This window comes from Mesoplodon mirus, assembly GCF_964341445.2.
Source record: "Mesoplodon mirus genome assembly, chromosome: 4".
Lineage (NCBI taxonomy): Eukaryota > Metazoa > Chordata > Mammalia > Artiodactyla > Ziphiidae > Mesoplodon > Mesoplodon mirus.
In genome coordinates, this window is record NC_138979.1 from 23,868,270 (window position 1) to 23,895,968 (window position 27,699).

The 27,699-nt window shown below is 39.7% G+C and overlaps 1 protein-coding gene across 3 annotated transcripts in view; it reads right to left on the minus strand.

The window, feature by feature from the left end:
- TAF3 (TATA-box binding protein associated factor 3) overlaps positions 1-27,699 on the minus strand; it is a 152,947-nt gene that overhangs the window by 119,645 nt on the left and 5,603 nt on the right. The window lies entirely within an intron of this gene.

Below are 27,699 nucleotides of genomic sequence, written 5' to 3' on the forward strand. Positions count from 1 at the left end.
TCAGCTGAGGATGGTCTCAAGCTCTTGTCTCTATCAAGGGCAAAGACATGGGAGAAGGAATAATTGAGGTGAGACCAGGCCAGTAAACAGCAGACAGTCTCTCCCTGGACATGGTGTCAGGAAGTGGGGAAGTTGGAGTACGGGTCCCCATTATTCTCGCAGCTCAATCTGGAATGGGCTGCAGGAAAAGCCCATGTCAGATGTTTCAGAAATCACAGCTGCCCTCGTGGAACCCAGAAACCACCCAGTAAGATCTGAAGACAGGATGTGTATGTATAGAAGAGGATTCCAATTTTCAACAAGGTGCTCCAGAAAGGTCTCAAGAATAACATGACATGTGACTAGACCTGAAGGTAAGGATGCGAAGAGTAAAGCAGGACACACAGTCACATACATACACACTCACACACACACACACACACACACTCACATACACACATACTCACACACACACATATACACACATAGGGAGTTCCCTGGCAGTCCAGTGGTTAATAAGACTCCACGCTTCCACTGCAGGAGGCGCAGGTTCGATCCCTGGTTAAAGAACTAAGATTCCACATGCTGCGCTGCGCGGCCAAAACAAAAACAGAAACAGAACATATATATACACGCATACGGCAAAGGCTCTGGTGTCATCCCCACCAACAAGCCTCAGGTCACTGAAGTTCAACAGGAGAGAAAGAACATAACTTTCAGAATCCCTATGCATCCCCAATGATCATTCACACTTGTCTGATAAAAGATTAATTAAGAAACAATTAAAAACAAATACATGGAGAGTCCTACAAACCTGGCTTTCAAACTTGGCTCTGCCATCTTAGAAATTATGTAACTACTCTGGGACTCAGTCTTTCATCTAAAATGAGGATTAAAGACCTACCGCACAGTGTGGCTATGAGGATGAAATAGATGATGTATGTGAGGCAACGAGCACAGACGGTGGATGCTCAGAATAAGTTGGCTAGTTCCTAACTGTCGACACAGAAACTCCACTTCCGGCTCCACTGACAAAGCAGATGCCACAAGTGCTGCAGCAACAGGGTGATGCTGCCTTGGTCTGAAATCTGATAGACCAAGCCTTCAAGATCAAGTGCTGGCTGAAGGCACAGTAGGTCAAAGTCTTATTACAACAACCCATAAGCGACTAAGTAAAGTTTGTGCGAATGCTGGCATTTTGCTGTCATATTTCTTGAAACAAGTGGGCTAGAAGGGCTTGGACATTTTTGGTCAGACAGTGTTATCAACAGAAGCCACAAGGAAGGGAGGGGGTAGAATGTTTCTCTGTAAAGTCAGTAACAGCAGCCTGTTTCCATTGTCTGGGGAGTCAGGGGAAGAGGCTGCTTAGGGCTCAGCCCTTCCTATTTGAGGACACCCAGTTCTCTACCTCTCTCCACCCTGAAGAGAACAGGTTCCAGACAGGCAGCAGAGCCAGGGGCACAACTCTGCACACACTTTCTCACTTTTTTGTCCTACAAGTAACGAAGTAAGGTAGTACCTTGGATGATCTAAACAAGCAAACAAACAAAAGTGAAAAAGAAAACCTGTAATGTACCAGCAGATCTGATGATGATGGTGATGATGCTGACATTGAAACAATTAATGACCTGGGTGCTTGACTAGTTCCAGCCACTGTTCCAAGTGTGTCATATGCATTAAACTCACAGCAACCCTACAGTAACTTCTAGTTAACAACAGATGTATCTTTGAGGGTCAAAACAAACAAAAAGACAGAACTCAGTTAACAACCTAAGACTTGTTCCACATAACGCAGCTAGGAATTGAGGAGTCAGTGTTAGAGCTTTCTGACTCCCAGTTCTGTGTTCCAGTCTGCACCACACTCGAATAAGAAAGCCTGGAGTCTTCCAAACTAGTCAGGAATGACCAGAACTTGTGAAAAACTAGTTAAATATGTATCCAAGAATAAATCAACTTTGTTAATGATATTAATTGTAGCTTGGCTGATGTGGATGAAAAACGTCACCTGCCATATCAGTAAAACAAAGGATGCTGCAGCCAGCAGGCCACCAGCCACTGCAGCCACCCTGTGCACCCTGAGGGGGTTCTTCAGGCTGGAGAAAAGCAGGCGACTGGTCCTAGACAGTTCAGGTGCTTATCGAAGGAACGATTTCAATGAGCCCAGACACAGCCTCTTGCGTCTTCCCATACACAGAAAAGTGTTAAATTCCTTAACTCGGAGATGTCTGGTTTTCTTTAATTAATAGTAACCTTTTGATGTTCCCACTCCCTGGTTTTTTCCCCAAAACTCCTGTATATCCTGGCCCCTCCCTGGCCTCTTAGGAGCAGTCCCTCAGAGTGACCTGAGAAGCTGTCTTCCAGGCTTAAGTCCTCAGAAAATTCGCTGAATAAAACATAATTCTCAACTTTCAGGTTGTGTATTTTTTTCAGTTGACACTGACATAAATGATTACATCATATAGGAGGTTCTAAAGCACCAAGTGCCAGGAAAAAAAAATTAAATATAAAATTCAGGGAAGGAACTAGAATCCAAGTCCAAATTATACAAAATTACTGGAAATCCCTTGTAATATCACTCATTTCTTTGATGATTTTTAAACTAGTGGCTTTAGAATAAAGATGAAAAGCTTACTATTCTACCATTAAAATTCCTTGTGAAAGACCGTTTTTAACAGCCAGGTCAGTTACTATTTTGAAAGAGTAGTTCTTCTACGAGGGGATAGGCTATAAGGGAGAGTTATATGATCTCACGTCCCCATTTGTAATAAAACAGAGCTCAACAGTTAATATGCTACTGAGGCCATTTAAACCTATTCGTAATCTGTCAACCCCATAAATCCTCAAATTCCACTCGTCCTTACTCCCACCTCCCCCCAAATAATTCAGCTGACAGGCAGATAAAGTTTCTGAGAAACCCCTAAGGTTGGCAGGAAAAAAAAACATGTTTCAGAAATGTTGAAAAGGACCCTGGGGTGTGGTACGGTGGAAAATCAGAGTATTCCCCTAATGAATTTAGAAAGCTAATAGTAGTTTCATAACTTCTCTAATTTTCTCCTATGTTTTCTTTCTTAACCTTAACAAAACGTCGCTTAAGATGCTGAGGTAAATAATCATGTAAAAAAGCTACGAGAAAGCTAAGAGCTTTCCTTGGATGATATTTATACCCGTGTGAAAGAAAAAAGTCATTATTCCCTCAAATCAAAATACAATTACCCTTTCATGAAATAACTCACAAATAGGATGAAGAATTCAAGCAACATAAAATCAAAATGCCTTTTAAAACTTTAGAACAAGTCTGAGTAGAGTCCTGTGACAGTCCCCCAAATAATACACTATCCAGTGTCTACTTTAATGTTCCAAAGACTTTCCGGCACCAAGTCCCTGACTCTCTGGGAGTACCCATTGCTATTCCGCAGGCATCCTGCCAGCTTCTCCTCCAATTCCAAAGAACCTTCCCCTACACAGATCGCCTATGAGAGCAGTGGTGAGAAATAGTTCTAAGTTGCTAATGGGATGAAATGATGTACCTGTGATAGGAGAGACACCATCAGAAAGTAGTTCGTGTGGCTTGCTGAAGATCCTGCATTTTAATTAACCCTTGTTTTTTCCTTTATCTTCCTTACTTTCTTTCACATTTATTTATTTTAGGCACCAGCATGACCAAATAATATCGCCTTAGAAACAAAGTACTTACTTGCACTGACCGTTACTCAAACCAAAAGAGAAGCGGATTCGCTTCCATTAAGAAGTAAATTCAAAAGAAATTTTAGAACATTAACGGGGGGATTTCTAGTCCTCATAGTCTTTTGTGATCGAACTGTAATATCGTTATCATAATATTCTAAATACAAAGCACCATCCACCTTCCTTCCAGGGAGCTAAAAGTTTAAGAGTTCTCTTGGTTTTTAGGGTTTTAATTATATATATAGATAGATGTCCCTCAAAGACCTAATCTGAAAGTGAGATCACTACTTGCTTTTCAGAAGGATTCATCACTTTATAAAGGATTAGGGGCAAGTATCCTTTAAGTAGGGAGCATTTTGGCTTTATTCTAAATTCTATTTTTAAAAATTTGAGTGAGGGCTTCCCTGGTGGCGCAGTGGTTGAGGGTCTGCCTGCCGATGCAGGGGACACGGGTTCGTGCCCCGATCCCGGAAGATCCCACATGCCGCGGAGCGGCTGGGCCCGCGAGCCATGGCCGCGGAGCCTGTGTGTCCGGAGCCTGTGCTCCGCAACGGGAGAGGCCACAGCAGTGAGAGGCCCGCGTACAGCAAAAAAAAAAAAAAAAAAAAAAAAATTTGAGTGAGATCGTTTTTTTCAGATATACATCTATTACAAAAAGGGAGAAAATTAAATTAATTTAATTAAAATCAGATCCTATAAGCTTGCAATTGTTTAAAGTATATAAAAACAAAAGTCATAAATGCTTGGGACTTCCCTGGTGGTCCAGTGGTTAAGAATCTGCCTTCCAATGCAGGGGACGTGGGTTCGATCCCTGGTCTGGGAACTAAGATCCCACATGCTGCGGGGCAACTAATCCCGTGCGCACTGCAACTACTGAGACCACGCACTCTGGAGCCCGAGCACCACAACTAGAGAGAAGCCCGCATGCCGCAACGAAACATCCTGTGTACTGCAACTAAGACCCCAGACTAGGAAACAACCATTTTTCTGAGGAGCTCTGGCTTTCAGAGAGAAGTAAATTCAAGACAACAATCTGGCTCTAGTGGTGCTCAGTGTTACTGGGCTAGTTGTGGCTTCATGGCCTCTTTTCTGGAACTTTTGTCATTTGGATATTGGACCTCCTGGACTGGTCCTGTAATTTGTAAAAAAAACTTTTCTCTTTTAAAATCTTTTTTTGTTCTGCTTTCTATAGGATTACCCCACCTTTATCTTCTAATTCTCTACTGAGTTTTTTTTTTTTCTTTTTTTCCCTGATACCATGATTTTAAATTTCCAAGCGCTCTTTCAGTCTCAGAACGAATGCTGCTTCTACTTCTCCTCCATCTCCTTCTTCAAAGTAGTAGTCTGTTCCTGCTTCACCATTACAATAGGTTCTTTTAACTCTCTTCGGATATCAGTACAGAACAACTTCCAGCTTTTCCTCTTGCATGATTCTGTGTCCTCCAGGTTGCTCTGTTGTTTGTTTTGTTCTCTTTCACATTAGGAGCTTTCTCCACTATCTGGGATGTTTAAGAGTGGAGCTAAAAAGACAGTTGGGAGCTCTAAGTATGTCAGTGGGGCTTGGGGCTTACGTCAGAACTTCACTTGTTTGTCAACTATGTGAGCAACTTCTTAGGTAATTCATATAGACTCGTTTTAGAACACTGGAAGAAAACGTTTTCATTTTTTGGTACCATTCAGTGGAACAGTTACAGGCAGTATACATTTTGAAGTGAATTTATATTTTCAACACTTTTCACCACCACTTTGATGTAACTACCCTTGCCATGGCTGATTTCAACCTACCAATGTGAGGTTTGTGGATGCGCAGCTGGGAGGACGCATACAGTAGCACACAATCATACAGTGTTCCACTATACAGATACAAGAAACTTAACCTTGAGAGTAAAGTCACCAGGATGTGGTAAATTTTGAGTATCTTTGCATTTAATACAATTTAGGTAATTGTAAGTGTATAGGATTTTATTTTTAATAAAGGCTGTGTTAAACAACCAACCCACAAGTTTCCTGAATATTTAACAATCGGCTCTTGCAGGTGGGTATGAACCAGCTCCAGCCTACCACTGGCCCTATGTGCCAAAGACTGGACAATCTGAATACAAGTAAGGATGACAGCTGCCACGGGCTGACACCCATCACATTTGTTTAAACCCATGAGCTCACAATAAGTTCACAATGAACTTAGGAAAACACAGGCACAACTAGTTGGTGACCGTTGGAAGAAGCCAGGGAACCAAGTCATTATTCTGAAAACTGATGAATGAAGAAAAGAGATCAAATACTTATCTAGCCTATCCTATATAAACTGTACCACTAGGTACACAAACAATAGATGAACAGAAGTTTTTCTTATAGAACTACTTCAGCTAGCAAAAGAAGAAAGAGGGATAGAATTTGTTACCATTTTGCAACTTCTATTGATTTAAAGGTTCAATATTTGCTAAATCGCACACACACACACACACACACACAAATGACATGTCCCCAGATGGAATTAGACATCCCAACTATGAAATATTGTTGCCAAAACAATCAAACCTGACAATGATCCGGCTTTTAGATCCAACTACCAATTTATATGATATAGAGAGGACCATGTAAAACAAAACCATTAGGATGCTATAAGCAAAATTCAGAGTGAAAAACTCTATAAGACAAACAATCCAGTTTCTTCAACAAATATACAAGTGTGAAAGGGAAAGAAAGATAAAAGAAAGGGAGGGAGAGAGAGACATCAACAAATGACAATGTGTTATTTGGATCCTGATTTAAAAAAACATTAAATAATAATCTGATAAACATTTATGACATTTATGAGACAAACATTTGAAAAAAGACTGGTTATTTGATATTACAGAATTATTATTACTTCTGAGAGTGTGATAATACTATTGTAGTTATGCTTTAAAATAGTTCTTATCTTTTAGAGATATATCCTGAAACATTTATGGGCAAATTAATAGGATGTCAAGGATATTCTTCAAAATAATATGGAAGACTGAGTTATTTGTAGTGAGGTGTATGGACCTAGAGTCTATCATACAGAGTGAAGTAAGTCAGAAAGAGAAAAACAAATACCGTATGCTAACACATATATATGGAATCTAAAAGAAAAATGGTTCTGATGAACCTAGGGGCAGGACAGGAATAAAAACGCAGATGTAGATAATGGACTTGAGAACACGGGGAGAGGGAAGGGTAAGCTGGGATGAAGTGAGAGAGTAGCATTGACGTATATATGCTACCAAATGTAAAACAGCTAGTGGGAAGCAGCTGCATAGCACAGGGAGATCAGGTAGGTGTTTTGTGACCATCTAGAGGGGTGGGATAGGGAGGGTGGGAGGGAGGCTCAAGAGGGAGGGGATATGGGGATATATGTATACATATAGCTGATTCACTTTGTTGTACAGCAGAAACTAACACAACACTGTAAAGCAATTACACTCCAATAAAGATGTTAAAAATAAAAATAATATGGAAGGGGGAGAAATGAATGGGAGTATAGATAAAATAAGACAGGTCATGAGTAGATATTGAAGCTGGGTAATGGATACATGGAATTTAATTATTGGAGTCTGTTTACTTTTGTGTGTTTCAAATTTTTCTATAATAAAAAAATGTTTAAATATTGAAATACTTCAATAGCTATTCATCTTACCAAAAAAAAAAAAAAAAAGGCAGACTCCAACCACAAGGCCTCCCAGGATGATCCCTTCTGGTGTTCCCCACCCCGACCTCCTTTCCTAGCACTCTGCCCCTCTATCATCACTCTGTACCAGTCATGCTCACCCCCAGGTCAAACACACCAGACACACGACCTTTTGGGGGATTTGCACTAGATTTCTCTGCTGAAGGCTCTTTCCCCAGATGTCTTGCATGGCTAACTCCCTCCCTTCCTTTATGTCTTTGCTCAGATGTCCCTTTCTCAATGATATCTACCTGACTACCACATTTTTAATTGCAACTTTCTTCCCCAACCCTAGCATTTTCATTACCCCTCATAATGCTCTACTTTTTCTCATAGTACTTATCCCCTTCCACGAATACTATATAATTTACTTATTTTTGTTATTTTTATTTCCTATCTATTCTAACCACTAAAGTGTAAAATCCACAAGGACGAAGACTATTGTCCATTCTGCCCACATGTATTTTCTGTGTTCATAATAGAGCTTGGCACACACAACCAGAGATCAGTAAGTATGTGCTGAATGAATTCAATAAATGAACATGTATTACAAGGCCAATATTTTAAATAATATCCATTTTTAACTTTAAATTTACATGTGGTATGGATATTGCCTCCCGCGTGCCTTCCCCAAATTGATAGCAAGAGTTGCCCTACAATTCCAAAATAAAATGAATGAAATCGATGAAAAGAGTAGTAACCATCAAGTGTGCTTCTTAACTAAAACACCATAAACATTTAATCTACAGTTACATCACTGAGAATAGAAAATAACACCGGGTTTTGTTGTTGTTGGCTGAGCAATTCACCCTGGCCCAGACAGAGAGGATTCATCAGGACATGGGGATCCTGAAATCTGTCACTTGATGGTTTCCAATCGTTTCTACTAAATAATGCCCCCTTTTTTAACATCAAAAGATATCATGAACGCCCACAACAATACAGCTGTAATTTTAGTGTACGTTAATTAGGGAAATACATAATAACAAACGGCTATGAACTAAATGAAACTGTATGTTATTAACCACAACTGTTATACTCATTTAAAATATAGTTACATGTATGCTCACATAGGTGCTTTTACTCAGTCTACATACAATGCTTTAAGCAATATAGGTTCACACGACCCAGGCAATAACCTCAAGTCTTCCCAGAAGTCCAAGATCTACAGGATGAAACCAGTGGCATAAAGTATCGGAAATCTTCATTATGGAGCTTTGAACCTTATAAATGGAAATATCACATTAATACAATTTAAGCACAAAAAAGCTCAAGTAAACTTAAAAAAAAACAAACTAGTCCTCTGGAGTCAGACTGTCTGGATTCAAATCCCAGATCCCCCAGTTACTAGTGCGTAATCTTAAAAGTTTACCATCCCTACACCTCAGTCTGCTCGTCTACAGAATAAGGACAATAACAGCACTTAATTCATAGGGTTATGATGAGGACTAAATGAGTTAGTATGTGTAAAGCCCTCAGAAGAGTGTGTGGCACCTAAGTCAGGGCATCTAAGTGCTGCTGTTATTCACCAAGTTTCATCAAATCCAGCATTTAGTCTCTTGTCCCTCAAGGTGTGATATAAACTCACCATGCGTTACACCTTTTTGCTATTAAAGTTTAGAAAGGTTGAAAACATAAAGTCTCAAAAAAAATACCTGCCATGACACATTTGTTGAAACATTTAATATGTGTTAAACTATAAACACGAGTTTACTGATAGGCTCCACTGCCACGGTGGGTTAAATACCACTTCGGCAGGTTCGACAATTGCACAGTATTTGTAAGAAGACTTACAATGTCTACTGCACAGATATGTAAAGGTACAGAATTCTATGCCATTTAAAAAAATTTTTCCCAAAGCATTTTTGGTAATACTACAGAGGACAGTTCTGGCAATCCTTTCCTTCCCAACAAAGCCAGCTTTAATAAAAATGAAGGCACTATCAGCTTCACTTGAAGTTGAACTTTAAGAAGCCCTTTAAATGCAAAACTAAGTGTATCCCTGTTTCATATTTAACTTGCAATAGGATACCCAGCCACTATCAGGGGACTTGGCAAGGTTTGTGAGTTGACGACGCGATGCCTGCTGAGATGGGCTCCACACACAGGTAACACAAAATTGCAGACAAAATCTTCCAACCTACACCTCAGTCTCCTTTAAAGTTAATCTGAACACACCATACATGAAAGGAAATGAAAAGTGAGTTTTTCTCCTTTACTATGGCACTGAGACTTCCTGAGTTTTCCATTCCGTTGCTGATTGGTCCAGAACTACTGTTTCCTTCTAACTATTCCCAATTGTGTCTGTCAGACATAATTAGGGTTACACACTAAAAAGGAAGTGTTAAAATGTAATAGTGCCATTAAATCCAACAAATAATTTTTACTTTCACCCTCAGTGTATCAGGAAAAATAGCTATTACCATTTGACATCTGGGCTCAATGGAACCTTCATATTTTAAAGCTATTTTTTATATATAATTTACAGAAATATGAATAAAAGGATAGTGAAAACAAGGCTAGAAATGTTGTTATCTCCGCATTTATTTGTGATTTGCCTAATAATTATGAAATGTCAGTTTTTTCTCTTTTCCATTACAAGGGGAAAACGAAAACTTCTGCATTTTCAACTATGTTCAATTAACCTTAAAAGAAGGCTAGAACAATGATGTTTCCCGTCTTCTTACATACATTCTTGAAACAGAATACAGAATTAGAAAATAGTCCCAAAATTAGAAAAATGAAGGGTGATAATTTATTTCACTATTGGATCATCCTTATCTAGGTGATTTCATCCTTCTTCCATTTTATTAGTCTTTTTTTAAAGCATATTTGGGAATAACTGATGAGTAATGATGAGTCATAATAAAATAATACCTATGATGATAAAATAGCAAGACGTTTCAAGATATAGGAAAATATGATCCATAAGATCCCAAATGTAACTTAGATTTACAAAAGGGTGCAACAGACCCATATGGTAATGGCAAGGCAGAACGAGTTTTATTCAATTAAAAAAATTAAATAAATTTTCTCTTTGTGCTTTGACAGCATCTAAGAAAGAATAAAAATCATGAAATGCCAATCCTTTCAGACAGTAAGAACTGCTCAAAACTTAAAGACAAAATTAGAGCCAATCAACTCTAACAATACACCAAAGGTTAAGAATACTTTTTCTCAAATTATGTTAAATGTTAATACCAGAAAAATTAAAAAATTTTAAATGTAAATAAAATCATCTATTAAATTAGAAACACTGTTTTAAATGAAAGATGGAATAAAATGGGTATTCTGTATTACTAGCAGTACTGTAAACTAATATAATATTTTAAGAGAAATTTCATTAAAATTTTTTAAACTTCCATAGTCTTTAACTCAGTAATTAAACTTTTGAAATTTAATCATAAGAAATAATCTGAAATATTGAGAAAACTTCATGAATGAAAGCATATATGGCAGTGGTATTCATATAAGTTAGAACTTAGAAGAGGCCTAAATCTTCAAGACTAAGGGATGGCCTATCATACAGTCATTTAAAATGATGGCTATAGGGACTTCCCTGGCGGCCCAGTGCTTAGGACTTCGAGCTGTCACTGCCGGGGCCCAGGTTCGACCCCTGATCGGGGAATTGAAAATCCCACAAGCTGAGTGGCGTGGCCAAAAAATAAAATAAAATAAAATGATGGTTTTAAGACTATCTAGGAACATGGAATAATATTCTTCATCTTTTATTTCAGATGAGACCTCTCAACCATCACTCTGTAGCTGAACAGCTAACTGCTATGAGGCATATACTCACAGATACTCACTAAGTAAGTACCGCAAATCAAAATCTTTAACACACTTGTAGCACCTCCATACCCGCACCCGACTCCAAACACACTGTTGCTTACACACAGCCTATCACGACTAACAGGGCGCACACACACACTTACTTTGAGGACTACATCACAGTAATAATAGTGGTTATGTTGCAGTGGGAGATTTTTGGTTTTAGTTCCCAATTTTTACCTAAAAAATTTAAAACAAAATGTCCCCTCAAATGTATTTAATCTAAGTTTGTAAATATATATACTTTGAAATTCAATTCCAGTGAGACTTCTAGAATATTGGTATAATCACAACTTTATTATGGCACCACAAAATGATACAATTCTTTTGAAAAGCAATGTGTAATACATGTCAAAAACCATACATGTGTTTATACCTTTGACCTAAAAACTCCTACCCTGGGAATTTACCATAAAGAAATAATATAAAAGAAAAAACGTGCACAAAGATACTCGATGCAACATTGTAATACTGAAAAACATTAAAAGTCTCTAAAAATAAGACAATGGCTATGTAAATTATGATACATTCTTTAAAAAAAGAGTAAATATAAAATACACAGGAACAAGGAAAAGAGATGACAAAAATGTTAAGTTAAAAAAGCATAATATAGGGGCTTCCCTGGTGGCACAGTGGTTAAGAATCTGCCTGCCAATGCAAGGGACATGGGTTCGAGCCCTGGTCCGGGAAGATCCCACATGCAACTAAGCCCGTGCGCCACAACTACTAAGCCTCTGCTCTAGAGCGCGCGAGCCACAACTACTGAAGCCCGCGCGCCTAGAGCCCATGCTCCACAACAAGAGAAGCCACGGCAGTGAGAAGCCTGTGCACTGCAACGAAGAGTAGCCCCCGCTCACCGCAACTAGAGAAAGCCCACGTGCAGCATCAAAGACCCAATGCAGCCAAAAATTAAATACATGAATAAATAAATAAATTTATTTAAAAAAAAGCAGAATATAAATACTGTTGATTTAAAAAGGGTTTAAAAATTGTATTAACTATGTCAATTAACCAAAAATTCTCTTCATAAATGAAAAAGGGATGGGCACACTGAAAAATAAGGAAGATTGTTATGTTAGAGTGGGGAAAAAGTGTTCATTTTTAAAGTATTTTCTAATGGGACTTTGAAATAATGTTTAAAAATCAAAACATGGAGGGAAAAGTAGATACTCATGGATAATAATTTCAAATTTTTGAAAAGAAAATCTAGATTTCATAAAGGATAACATAGGCCTTTGCTAAGTGATAAAATAAATTCTTGTCTAGATGCAAAAGTTTCCTTAAGGAAAATAAATTTTAAATATATTCCTATGTAACTGCTCTAGCAAAGTTCCAGAGACACTAAATTATTAACAATGTTGCTGTTTTTCTTTCTAAAACAAGCCATCTATGGTTAAGTTGTATGCTTTTTCTTAAGACTTTAACAACTTTTCTTGGCATTTGATTGGATATTAACACTAACAGAAAAGGAAAGAGTGCCACCTACTGAACTGTAATCCTTTCCACAGTAAAAAAAGAAACCAATATTCCTATTTAGACTGCAGAATTTGAAGTCTCCAGCAAGAATAAAGTGGATAATTAAACATTATGAACTAGCAGCGTATTTTAAACATTACATTTTTACTACATAATACCTGATAAAAATGAATAATAACTTTAAACCAAGTCCGATTTCATGCAGGAAAAACAATCAATCAATGCATTAATTGTGCACATGGCAGTGTATTAGCACAAAACATCAACAATTAATCAACACTGTAACGTAACATCACAAGGCTCACAACAAAGAAGAAGAAAGTATTGCAAGTATTGCTTCTTTTCTATGGTAAAATTAGATGCAAATAGCTACCTTTAAGTATTATGTAAAATAAAATTCTTAAATATGTCTAAGGGTTAGAAAAAGTTGATTACAAGTTATTGAAAGTAGATCAGTAAAATTAAAGTCTATCACCAAAAAACAATGAAAGAGACATGCAGAAATATAAAAGATAGCTGCAAAGATCTGGCCCAAACAACTTGCACATTCATACACATCTTCAATTTATTTCTCTCAAAGCCAACCAGCGAGGTAACATTCGGAGTGATGCTATGGTCTTCAGGTGTGAGTCTGTGGACCTGAGCTGGCTAGCAGTGCAGCTCACACAGGAAAGGCAGGACAGTCCGTCAACCAGAAGGCAGGAAAATACCCCAGCAGATGAGAACCTACTCTGTGCCGAGCACTTCACACACCGCCAGAATTTTCACATCAGAAAGAATTAGACTGGGTGTTATTACCAACGTGTACATTTACGGTACTGTAAGTGTTTCTTCAGGATATAATGGTATGACAACCATCATACTTGGTGCTGAGATTTTCAGAAACAAATTGTAAATGTGGTCTTGCTCTCAAAGACCAAGTTGAAGACTTACAATAATAGATGATATTAATCTCATTCACTTTTTTTTTTCTCCAGCCACGCCACGTGGCCTGTGGGATCTTAGTTCCCCGACCAGGGATTGAATCCAGGCCCATGGCAGTGAAAGCATAGAGTCCTAACCACTGGACCACTGGGGAATTCCCTCATTCACTTATAATAACAACCCTATGGAGGCTACTATTTCCATTCTACAAATGTGGGAACTGGGGCTTAGGAGAGGAAAGAGTAGACATAACAATATTGGGGAGAAAGAAAAAAAAAAAAAAAAAAAAAAGAAAGAGAGGCTTTAAATCATCAAACCCCAATGAAATACCAAGCTAGAATTTTTGGCAGTCAAACACCACATGACTACAGCAACCATCAGGAATCACAGCACAAGTGTCATCTATAACTTCAAGCCCTAAACCAATAAACTGAAGGTTGATGTTTAATCTTTTGTAACAAAACTAACGTGAGGTGTTTTTGAACAGTTTCTGTTCTAAAATCTCAAAGCATATTAATTCAGTATCCTACAATGACAAACAGGGCCATCTTCAAAAATCCTCACTACACCATGAGGTCATTGAAAGGAGAGCCTTTGAACCCCCAACATGGAGCACAGGGCCTGGCACAAATCAGGTGCCCTAAAATTAAACTAGTAAAAATGACAATGATAACAATATGCAAACCCAGCCTTTTTTTTTAAAGCAAGTGCATCTGTTGCCCTTAACAAGCAACATAGGCTGCTCGGCGTCCCAGGTTCATGCTGGATTATTTAATCTTGAACTCTACCTGATTCCTCTTTTTAAAAAATAAATACAGGTTATGCTAGAGCATTGCCTGAGGGATAGAAAGTCCATTCTAAGGTTAATCTCCAGATCAGGCCAATCTGTTTAAGATCAGGACACCTAGATGTTGAGATACCACCCAGCCTTCCCAGCATGAAGCCCCGCTCCTCTCTCTAACACACTCTCTATAATTTATCTACCACCCAATCCTGTCCACTCAGCACCTCTCCAGTCTGGTCCTTCCTCTGATCGCTTCACCACAGTCAGAATTCAAGCCCCATCACCTCCCCCTTGCATGACCACACTAAGCTCCACCCAGGCTCTTTTCCAGGTCTTCTCTCTCGAGGCCATCCTCCTCCTCACCATGAGAATTTACTCATGGAATCATCTTATCCCGGCCACTTAACAGCCATCGAGTCCCTCATCCTTACAGCACACTAGGTAAATATCTCAAATAATTTGAAATCATCTATAAATATTAGTCTAATCTTTCTTCTTTCCTATAGATTAGAAGCTCTAGGAAGGCAAAGTTGGCACTTTCTTTTTCGTTCACCCCTGTATCTCCATAAATAAGCAGCATGCCTGGCTGACAGTAGGCTCTCCTTGGCTATTTGATAAGTAAATGAAAAAATGATTCTGAATTTGCCTTTAGCACCGATGGTACAGGATAAATATATAACCGCTTTAAATTGAAGCAAATAACTTGATATTATTCTCTCTGAAACAGAAAAGCTCTATGTAGCCATAGCAGATAATTAGTTAAATAAAATGCAATTACTGCACTGTCCCAGATAAGATTCAAATTCAGCAAAGTAAGATAGAATAAATCCTAACTACAATAAAAACACTAATGTTGGGGTCTTAACCCAAGTCAGCTGTGTAACAACTATCTCCCTACTCCCCTCAACCTCCCTCCCTACACACACACACACACACACACACACACACACACACACACACACACACACACGGGAAATTTAATCCAAGAAATCTAACTGTGGATATTAGAAATGTTAAACTTCTGAAATTTTAAAAATTTGATAAAAAACTGACAAAATATTTTTTTCTGTCATGGATGCCTGGAAGGGAGAAACAGACAAATTTGGTGGTTGTAGTATGTAAAATATCAAAATGCTTAACTTTTCTAAGGCATTTGATATTACTTTGTTGATTTAGAAACATACAAACTATTTTATTGTAATACTGGAAGTGTGCTCTTATTTTTATAAATCCAGATAAATTAAAGGGAAAAAATTTCAACAGGGAAGAGAATTTTGGCCTGGTCCACTATAAACTGTGGTCTATCATATCGGCATGTGCTGGTACTTTTACTGTCCATTGTGAAATGTATACACCTCTACTTATGGGCTGATTCTGCTAGTCTGAATGCAAAGCAAGAGATACCCATATTTTTTAAAAACCTAATTTAAAAACTTATGCTGTAGGTAAAAATCCATTTCAAAGGACAATAATAATAAGCAGAAACCCACACAAGTGAAAGAATCAAATAAGATGTTACCAAACGTGATTTTTTTTTTTTAAAGTAACTGCACTGAAGGAGTCAATCTGAAAGGAAAAGAAGAACACTGGAAGAGCCCAGGGATAAACCCTGCTCTGTTTCACACCTGGACTTGGAGAATAACAGCAGGTGATGAGTGATGCAAAGGACAATGGGCTAAGACCAATGCTGGGCCTCGAGAGCCAACTCTGTCACTCAGCAGCTGTATCACTCTGGACAAGCTACTTTCTGGGACAGCTTCCCCAGTGTTCTGAACAAACTGCCCTAAGGACAGCGGTCAGTACCTTTCTCTGTGTCTCGAACTAACCACTCAGGTAGAGTAAAAGGGCTTTAGGTTTTGTACAAAAGGAGGAGTGGAGAGAGAGTGCAGAGGAAGCAAGATCAGTGTAAGTTCTGGAGACAAAACCAATCATTAGAACAAGACATACTGAGGGTGATGATGGAGACACACATTACATGGTGCCTAAAGGAGCCCGGCTGAGGAGGGGACTCCAGATGAACCTGAGCAAAGATATGGAGGTGCATGGTTCATTTGGGGAAACATAAGCAAGTTAATGATTCTGGAGATTAAAGCCTGAAGCAATGAGGGGCAGGAAACTAATATGAAAACGCAGACAGAAGTCTCATCATGAGGGCCCTATAGGTTCACGCACAGAAATTTGTCCTTAACATCGTAGACAAGTCACCATATATCAACCCTTCATTATCACTTCAGATGTAACCTTTAGGCTCAGACGCTGTAGGATTAAGAAAAACAACACGATGCCTCCAGGTAACCACCTAGGATACACAGAATAAACTTTGCCCAGACCTTCGCACCCCAGCCCTGGGACGTCAGGAGGGGAGACCCTGAGAGGGTCCAGGGCAGGGCTCGCCCCTGGGCTGGACTTGGGGCCGGGACGCCTTCCGCAAGCCCATCCGCTGAGAAGACGGGCTTGATGACGGTACTGCTCCACTCAGGAAGGCCTGCCCAGGCTGAGATTTCCAACAACCACAGAAGGAAAGCCCAAGAGCGGGGAGAGGGGACGCCTTATTCTCCTCTCTACTGTCAATCCCACTTCCCCGTGTAGGACTTGACACTGTGGGCATCCACGCACGCAGCACTGAACGGAATCACCAAAACCCGAATCCAGCCCTGCTCCCAATGCACCATGTAACGCAAGGCAAGGTAACTGAAACATTTTTTTTTGAACTTTCATTTCTCCTTCTGTAAAGTGGGAGTGATAACAGCATCTGCCCTTAGGGTTGTTTCAAGATTAAGTGAAATAATATTTATAAATTCGCCATGTGATGCCAAGCTTTTATATCTCTACTTTCAAATAAACAAATATTGATATTTTAGTGACTTAAAAGCAGTGCAAATTTCCTCATTAGCGCTCTTCTATTCAGTTAGTAAGTAATCTAAGTTGGAAGAATAAACATCTTTTCTTTAGAATGATTAAAGCTACACTTATTTTGACCCAGTGCAGCCAAAATTTAAAACAAAAACTAATTTTTTTTTTTAAATTAGGGACTTTCCTGGTGATGCAGTGGTTAAGAATCTGCCTGCTAATGCAGGGGACATGGGTTCGAGCCCTGGTCCAGGAAGATCCCATATGCTGTGGAGCAACTAAGCCCGTGCGCCACAACTACTGAGCCTGCACTCTAGAGCTCACGAGCCACAATTACTGAGTCCGTGTGCTGCAACTACTGAAGCCCGTGCGCCTAGAGCCCATGCTCTAGGCAAGAGAAGCCACTGCAATGAGAAGCCCGCGCACTACAAAAAAGAGTAGCCCCCACTCGCCGCAATTAGAGAAAGCCCGCGTGCAGCAACGAAGACCCAACGCAGCCAAAAATAAATAAATAATAAATAAAGGCAATCATTAAAAAAAAAAGTGGAAATGTTCAGTTAAATACAATAATAATTTTTTTTAAAAAGAGGCCCAAGTGGAAATCAAATTACATTTACATAAAAAATGTTTAAGCTATAATTATCTTGCATGAAAAAAAGAACTTGCTCTCCACAGACATTTTTGGTTTTCCTTGAGAAACAAGGAGCACGCACTGTACCTGTAAGCAGTGGAGAGCCAACAAGGTGTTTTGCACTATGGGATGGACTTAACTTTTATTTAGCAGCTTATCGTGGAAGATAAGGATAGTTCAGGAGAGAGATAAAGGTTTAAACAAAGGGGATTTGGGGGTAGTGTCTTAGAAATTTTTAGGAAAGAAAATTAGCAGAATTGGTTATGGGACTGAAGGAGCAGAGTGAGCGGACGAGCCAAAGACAACGCTCACACGTCTAGCTTGAGCGGCTGGGCATCAGATGGTGCCACCCACAGCAACAGATAACACAGGTTATCAAGGGTGAGATACTGTGTGTAGCCCTTGACGTACCAATGTGAAGTACCTATGGGAAATGTGGAAATGGCCGCCTGACGCCTGGATATAGAATCTCAAAGGTGTGGTATGAGGGGACAATGTGGGGACTCATCAGTATCCAGATGACAGGTGAGACCAGGAGAGTAGAGAAGATCACACACTGAAACGCTGTACAGCGTGGGAAGCAGCAGGTCAAGGATACAATTTTGGGAGCATCAACATTCTGGAGGTAGAAGAGCCACGGGAGATGAGCCCATGGGAAGCACAGAGAGTGAATGAGTCACATAAGAAGAACTAAGAGAGGACGATGTCACTGAAGAAAAGGAGTTTCAAAGGGTGCCCAACAGCGACCAATGCAGCAAGAAGGCCCAATAAAGGGAATCCTAGAAGAAAGTGGTTGCGGTGGCAGTGCAGTTTGCGGATCTTCCCAAATTGCCACATAAAAATAGAGCAATGAGGTGACAAAGTACACCCCTCGACACCAAAACACAGAGGGTGAGGACCAATCACTAAGAGCCACGAGCCCTGAGTACTACCCATCTGCCAGGGCAAGTGGTGAGGAGCAACAGGGAGACTGAAAGAAGATTCTCCTGAAAAAGGAGAGCCTCAAAACCCCAGCAGGTCCTGACTGCCAGCCAGGCAGGCCACACGAGAGGAGGGGCTGAGGCTGGGAAGGTCTGGCCACTTCCAGGGGCAGGGGAAGCGGGGGTGGGGGGATTGATGTAGAGGGCGGAAGGGTCAAGCCCCCCGAGCTTTCGAACCCGACCCTTGGCTCCTCTGCCCAGGACAGAGCCCACTGAGAAGGAACTTGCTGGGCCTGGAGTCATAGCCGAGCAGAAAAGGAAAAGCAAGCTGGCAAGAAGGAAAGAGAAGATCCAGATACAAGTGCTGGAAGAAAATGATACAGAAAATCTCAGAAAGCAAGCTATGTCTGCACATTACACAGCAACAGCAGAAGAGGGAGCACGTAAAGCTAGAAAAACCACCCTCACCTTCCTTCCAGATGTTCAGAAAACCTACACTCACCTGCACAATTTCTATAAGAAAAAGGAGATGAAATACCAAAATAACATCCCTACAGACAACGAAAGTACATGAGAAACACATACTCAAAAAACAGATGAAAACTGTAATGTTCTATTTGAAGATGGTCTAGAAGACATGAAAGAGCATAAATCAAAATTAGGAAAACTCAAAAGATGTAACAGAACTCAAGAAAGCAGCTATATGGTCTGACAAGGTACAATCATAGAAAACTGGGGGTGAGGAGTCATAGGATAGCATAAGCAAAAAAAAAATTTTACCTGTTTCATGAATCATGAATGACAGTTTTAATACTGTATGTGTAATCTAGGATATGGCAAATGAGTAATTATGGAATGTTCTAATTCTATCATCTTCTTTTTATCCCTGGGAACCAGAATTCTTGTTAGAGACAAAAGTATTTACTGATATAACATGAAAAGCAAAACACCTAGAGTCATGAATTTGAATTGGAAATATCTGTATAAACTCCTGAGGTCACCTATCTATTATCTGTCTGTCTAACTGTCTATGTATTCACACACATCTGTATGTATATACATGATATAGGTATTTATTTAGTTATTGCCTAGAAACAATGACAACCCAGTTGTAGTAAGTACCCCAACTGCCCAGATTGTGAACTGGAAATGCCATTTCCCAAGAAGCCAAGGCTTTCTTGGAAAAGTGACTGATTCCGAGTGTGGCACAAGAATATACAAGATGAGCTAGGACACTGTGAGACACCAGATAGCAAGGGCACCGTCAGAGACCACTAGCATCATGTCAAAAGGATTCGGAAGCCAGACTGAAGAAACCTCCACTGGCCAAAAGATGGGAAGATCTGGTTTGCAATAAGGGTAAGAATTGTAATGAAAGAAACCTAACAAATATCTTTAAATCTATGAGTTCATAATGATATATTTTTAAAAAAAATTAGTCACCTATGAATGACAAGGAACCAATTCATTATCTTAAAGACTAGGGAGATAAAATGAAAGAACCAAGCATTTATCCTGCTTTTGCTGTATGAACTAAGTAACTAAACAGTGGATGAGGGAAAGGATTTCTTTATAAAATTATTCCAATTAAAGAATGAGATAAAAACAAAACGATAGAATATCAGTACCTTGTGACCCCAACGAGTGAATAGACCTAGGCAATGAGCACTGAAACTCCTAGTATCAAAAAGAGTGAAAACCAGGGACTTCCCTGGTGTCACAGTGGTTAAGAACCCGCCTGCCAATCCCACCCCTCTAGGTGGTGACCACCTAGAGAGGTGGGATAGGGAGGGTGGGAGGGAGACACAAGAGGGAGGGGATATGGGAATATATGTATATGTATAGCTGAGTCACTTTGTTATACAGCAGAAACTAACACAACATTGTAAAGCAATTATACTCCAATAAAGATGTTAAAAAAAAAAAAAAAGAATCCACCTGCCAATGCAGGGCACACAGGTTCGATCCCTGGTCCAGGAAGATCCCACATGCCACGGAGCAACTAAGCCCCTGCGCCACAACTACTGAGCCTGCGCTCTAGAGCCCGCGAGCCACAGGTACTGAGCCCGCGTGCCACAACTGCTGAAGCCCACACACCTAGAGCCCATGCTCTGCAAAAAGAGAAGCCACCGCAATGAGAAGCCCGAGCTCCACAACAAAGAGTAGCCCCTGCTCGCTGCAACTAGAGAAAGCCTGTGTGCAGCAACGAAGACCCAACACAGCCAAAGAAAAAAAAGAGTGAAAACCAGACATTATTTGCCTCCTGATGAAGGAAAATGACCCTGCATCTATCTTGCCAGAGGTACTGATCAATCCTCAGATTCTTGCTGCCAATTTCCAAGAAACACATTGTGTTGCACCATGAGTACACAGTCAGCAAAATCCAGACTGGGAAATACTCTAAGTCCAACCATCCAGGTTCCTCTACGAATACATTGTAAGGAAAAAAAGGGATTTGGTGGGGGCAGGGAATTACAGGGAGGACCTGTAAATTAAAAGAAACTTTAAAAGACATGTGAAGTAAAAAGAGGGGCTATGAAAAGAAATTAAAGTATCTAGAGATACATGTTTGACTGACAGAGCTATAAAGAAAAGCAAAGCAGTAATGTGCTATGAAGTGAGGACAGTGGAGGGAGGGAAGAGGGGCTGGGCATGTGGAGGGCTCTGGGGTGGCTGGTAAAGTTTTATGCATTGAACTGGGAGATGGTTAAAAGGTATTTTCTTTACAATAATTCACTAAGCTATACCCACCCCCCCAGAAAAAAACAGATCAGTAAGGATAAAAATTTCCTTTAAGTCAACCCATTAGGCAGTACTTGGGATCTCACTGAGAGCTGCTTCAAGAAAAGGATGGAGGGAGAAGTCAGATGGCAGTAGCTTGAGAAATAAATGGTAGGGAGTGAAATAGACACATATCCTTGAGTCTAAGGAGTCAAAACACTTCCTATTAAAAGATCTAGAAGGATTCATACTTTAAACAAGGTTATTCATGGTGAATGGGAGTATGAGGAAAATAACGAGGACCTTTCGTTTTATACTGAACATACATAGGCAATATTTCTTTTTGTTTTTTCAACATGCTTGTGTTACTTTTGTTAATTATTTTGAACCTGTAAATGTTTATCTTTTAAAAGAGCTTCATAGTGACTTTCCTGGTGGTTCAGTGGTTAAGACTCCATGCTCCCAATGCAGGGGACCCGGGTTCAATCACTGGTCAGGGAACTAGATACCGCATGCCGAAACTAAGATCCCACATGCGGCCACAAAAGTCCTGCGTGCCGCAAGTAAGATCCAGCACAGTCAAATAAATAAATAGAACTTCCCTGGCGGCGCAGTGGTTAAGAATCTGCCTGCCAATTCAGAGGACACGGGTTCGATCCCTGGCCCAGAAGATCCCACATGCTGCGGAGCAACTAAGCCCGTGTGCCACAGCTACTGAGCCTGCGCTCTAGGGCCCGTGAGCCACAACTACTGAGCCCCCATGTCACAACTACTGAAGCCCGGGTGCCTAGAGCTCCACAATGAAGAGCAGCCCTGCTCGCTGCAACTAGAGAAAACCCGCGCGCAGCAACGAAGACCCAACGCAGCGAAATAAAATAAAATAAAATATAAATAATAAAAAATAAATATTTTTTTAAAAAAACTACACACAAAACAATATTTAATAAATAAATAAATAAATAAATAAACAAACAAATAAATAAAAGAGCTTCATAATATAAGCCCTCGGGGAGAAGAGACAAATTGAGAAGAATTTCAAATAGTTTCTGGAGAAGAGTTTAATTTGAAGGTGGAAATACTCCACCTTCAAAGAGGGGGCATGTAACTCCCCGCTCCTTAACTGTGGGCTATGTGTAAGGAATTTTTTCCAAAGATGACAGTGTGGGAAGCAGGAAAGAGGGTATCATTACAGTGGAGAAACCTGAGAAACACTACCTCGGCCAGGTGACCAAGGTCAACATCAATACTGATCAATCACGTTGATAGGATGTTCCCCTAATATGTGATGAAAATGGCACTTTACTTCTGTGGTCTTCCTCCCCCAAAACTCGTAACTCCAGTCCGATCATGAGAAAAGCCTCAGACAAATTCCAACAGAAGGGCATCTATAATATATCTGACCAATACTTCTCAAAACTGTCAAGGTCATCAGAAACAGGGAAGGTGAGAAACTGTCACAGCCAACAGGAGCCTAAGACAGGACAACTAAAGTAATGAGTATCCTGGATGAGATCCTGGAACGGAAAAAGGATATTAGGTAAAAACTAAAAATAATGGGCTTTAGTTAATAATAATGTATCGACGTTGGTTCATTAACTATAACAAACATCCCACAGTAAATATAACATACTAACACTATGGAAAACTGGGTACAGGATACAAGGGGACCCTCTGTACTATATTCTCAATTTTTCTGTAAACCTAAAACTAAAAAATAAAGTTAATTTAAAATATTTTAGAAATAAAAGCCCTAAAAGTAGCAACATCACAGTATCTTTACCAAGTTTGCTAGGTTGAGGTTGGTAAGTTTCTGCAATAAATAAAGCAGAGTAAATGGTTTCTATTTATTTTTTCTTTCTCAAATATTATGGACAGATGAACAGACCACCTGAACACTACTGAACACACTCTGAGAACCAAACAATGACTTTGGCAGAGAATGCTATTTTTCATGCATTCCTCAGCACAACAAAACAGGGAAGAAAAATTTGTTACTGTTGTGAATATGAAAATACATATGACAGGCTGGTGGGAGAATGTTCTTGGTAAAACACACTGGGTACCGGCCATCAGAACTGTAACAGTCTACACAAGACATGCATTTATAAAATACTTCAAAGAGGTCTCACTTGTAAACATTTAATCAGATACAACGGGCAGGAATGCCTTCTACTTCATCTCCTCCCACACCATCTTCACAGGGCTGACAATCAGAGAGCTCCTCCATCAAGCACGAACCCTAGCCCAGCTGTTAAATTTGTGTTCCCTCAGCCCCTAAGCATGTGATTAACATTGATTTAGATTTATTCTTATTGTCAAGTGACTTCACAAATGTATATTGTCTTTCCAGTGAAAAGGAAATTCCTCAAGAGTGAGGAAGCAGGACATCCCAGGTGGCACAGTGGTTAAGAATCCGCCTGCCAACGCAGGGGACACAGGTTCGAGCCCTGGTTCGGGAAGATCCCACATGTTGTGGAGCAACTAAGCCTGTGTGCCACACTACTGAGCCCCCATGCCACACCTACCTACTGAAGTCTACATGCCTAGAGCCTGTGCTCTGCAACAACAGAAGCCACTGCAATGAGAAGCCTGCACACTGCAACGAAGAGTAGCCCCCGCTCACTGCAACTACAGAAAGCCTGCGCACAGCAACAAAGACCCAACACAGCCCCAAATAAATAAATAAATTTTATAATAATATAATAATAATTATAATTATTATATAATTGTAATAATATAATATATAATAATAATAAATTTTAAAAAAGAGGAAGAGAGATGGGACATTCACTGTTACGTGTCCTATGTGTTCAGCACCGTACTATTCTATACAAATGTCTTACAAAATCTCTCACTTAGCCCTCACCATCACTCACGTGGCAGGTATTATACCTATCCTATGGATGACGGATATGACGTTCGGAAAAGTAAAGTGACTTGGTGAGACTGTAAACTCAGTAACTAGTTGAGTCACGTCTGAACAGCTCCACGAAGCCCAAGCTTCTTCTACTACAGCCCGCTGCCCCTTCAGGCCTTCTAGGCTTCCACCCGCACCAGGCGACTTAGACTGCTGTGCATGGAGAAGACGTTCACACGCTTTTTTGAGGAGAACCAAGTCAAAGGATTGATAAGAGGGTAATGCCATGACAGTACTTTGCGAACAAAATGTTATGACCAAAGTCTGACCGTGTCCGTGGCTCTTACGAAAATAAAAACAAAATAAAAAGCTTGGTGAACAGGTGTTATTATCAAAGCTGTTCACGTCTGTACCACACTGTGCACCACTAACCTGAATACTAGACACTTTCTAACACGCTGTGCCTGTGGAAAAAAAGACGTCAGGTTGTAAATGATTTATTAAGTTGACTTGTGTGGCTATATTAAAAAATGGTAACCACAGGACTGTATTTTATGTGCTTTTCCATGAATAAGGGGAGAAGTTTTTGACAAGCATCTTATTGCACTGCCTATCATTACTACATCCTTATGAACCATACACATATCGTATGAATCAGCAATATCTCTGCTCCTTAGAAAATCCCTAAGTGTTAGCTGAAAAGAGAAGTGGTCAAGGCTTACATTATTCTCCTCTTAAAATGTTTATCATTTTTATTGAAGAAAACTTGAAATAAGATTCTTCTTTTGCTTCAAATAATCCAGAAGAGAAACTGAAAAATTTACTATTGTAATTTCAGACATAAGTCACTAGCTAAAATCACTGAATTCTTTTTCATACTTCCTTCACTACCCAGCAAAAATCTACTATCTCAGTTACATTTCCTTGGCAGTATTTAAACATGATAACTGTATCAGTTGGAGAGAATTTCACTGTGCCATAAAAATGAAACGAAATGGTTAAGTGTAGATTATAATCAAAGTCTTAGCCTTGGTTTTGGGTAATGAGTTCATTAGGGCTTATTACATTATTAAAAATAATTAAATAACTCTCTAAATGAATAAATGCAGGCCATGCATGGACCAGAGATGAACCTGTGCGTGAACCAGGAACTGAGATTAATCAAATATGAATTCAAATTTTCAAAAAGACTAGAAAAAATTAAACAATATAACTATTAAACAGGAGGTGTAACAAGAGACAGAACGAAATGAAAACTACAAAACAGATTTAGAAAGCTCCAAAGCGCACCGAGAAAATGGACAAAACTTTCTACATGAGGAAGATAGTAGTTCCGACTGAATCACACGCCAACTGATAACGAACCTAAGTCTTGGCCATTACACATTACCACTGTCTAACCCACTGACATAAAACTCAAATCCTTCTGAGATCACTGATGTGCCAGTTATACACAGTGCCTTTCCTTTAGTTTCCTCCTACGTAACGCCTTCAGTTTCCCCCCCAGCGTTTGATTACCATTCATGTTTTCTTAGCACAATTCCAAATTTTGTGTACTTCTAAGTGGCCTTTCAGCTAAAAATTTCAGAGCCATACAAAGATTATTCTAAAGAACAAGAGGACAGATCACGGACTGACTTAGCACTACTTTCATGAAGAGGCCCAGGATGCTGAATAAATCACATCCAATGACAACAGCAAAGAAGGACATTCCAGGCCTACTTGACAGTCATGACCTGTTTATACGAGAAAATGGAGTTCTTTTCAACACAGCTACTACCAGGCCTCCGCCCAAGAAACCCTCCTTTGATAATTTTAATATTGAAACGTATTTGTTATATTTTTAAAGTAAATAAATATACGCTTAGAGATGCTGTAACAAATATAAGTTTCTAAGATCAAAAACACTGACATTGGGGAATGAGGGGTTTAAAGAGAACGACTTTACATAGGGAGCTACAAACAGTAAGATTTCCTCCAAGGTAATAAAGGCTACAAATACAAATAAATTCAAAGGTGGGGAGGAGACAGAGTTTTAGCAGCTACTAAGGAAAGCTGGGGATGACCGAGATGCATGTGGAGATTTCCAGGTCCTGCTGTTCATGTACCATTAGGCCAGAAAAGGAGAAACAAGGAACCTCTACAGGCAAGATTCTATAAACAACGTTTACTTGAATTGAGTTCAAGACCATTTACTGAAGGCACCCTTTGTATCACATTTACTGGTGAAACTGATTGCTGCCTTCAGTCAGGATTAAAGCTCTAAGAACTTTAAGCAGAAAAGTGCTAAGCTGTCAAGCAGAGTCTTTTTCCAAGGGACTCAAACCAGAAAGCTATGACAACTTTCCAAAAGGTTACAGCGAGTTCTTTCCCCACCCATGGTGCCTATCACCAAGCATGAACACAGCACTTCACCTCAGCACATTTGGCTACGGCACCAGCAGTCTTCAGTAGAGCCCGCTGCCCCGAGATCCAGAGTGTCTGATGGCCACGCACCAACCCAGGATGAATCTCTACAATTTAGGGCCACTGTTCATCCAGTTTCTCAGATGACGAAACACTGACGCACAGATTGTAAAACAAATTCTTTCATGTCTAAAGCTAGTCTCTGAAACAAGTAAGTAACACTTCAAAATGCTATTAAAGTGCGACTGGAGATTAGAAGAAATGAACCACAAGGAACTGGGACCCTCAGGAATTGCTGGTGGGAAGGAAAAATGGTGCAGCCACTGTGGAAACAGTATAGCTGTTCCTCAAACAATTAAATATAGAATTACCGTATGATACAGCAATTCCTCTTCTGAGTACAGACCCCAAAGAACTGAAAAGCAGGGAATCAGGTATTTGCAACGTTCACAGTATTATTTGCAACACCCAAAAGGTAGAAACAACCCAAGTATCCATCAACAAGTGAAAAGGTAAACAAAATATGGTTTAATACGCACAATGAGGTATCATTCCACCTTAAAAAGGAGAGAAAGTCTGACACCTGCTATAACATAGATGAATCTTGAAGACATTATGCTAAGTGAAGTAAGCCAGACACAAGATAAGTAAGATTCCACTTGTATGAAGTACTTAGAGTAGTCAAATTCATAGACAGAAAATAGGATGATGGCTGCCAGGGGCTAAGAGGATGAGGAGTTACTGTTTAATGGTTACAGAGTCGGAGGTTAAAAAGTTCTGGAGATGAACAGTGTGGTGTTGGTAGCATTAACAATGTGAATGTACTTAATACCACTGAACTGTACATCAATAAAAAGGTTAGAAAGTTATTTCTGCCATCATTGGCATTATCCTGAAGCACATCTATGGCTTTAGAATTTTAAAACATAAAGAAATTTCAGCTTTTCC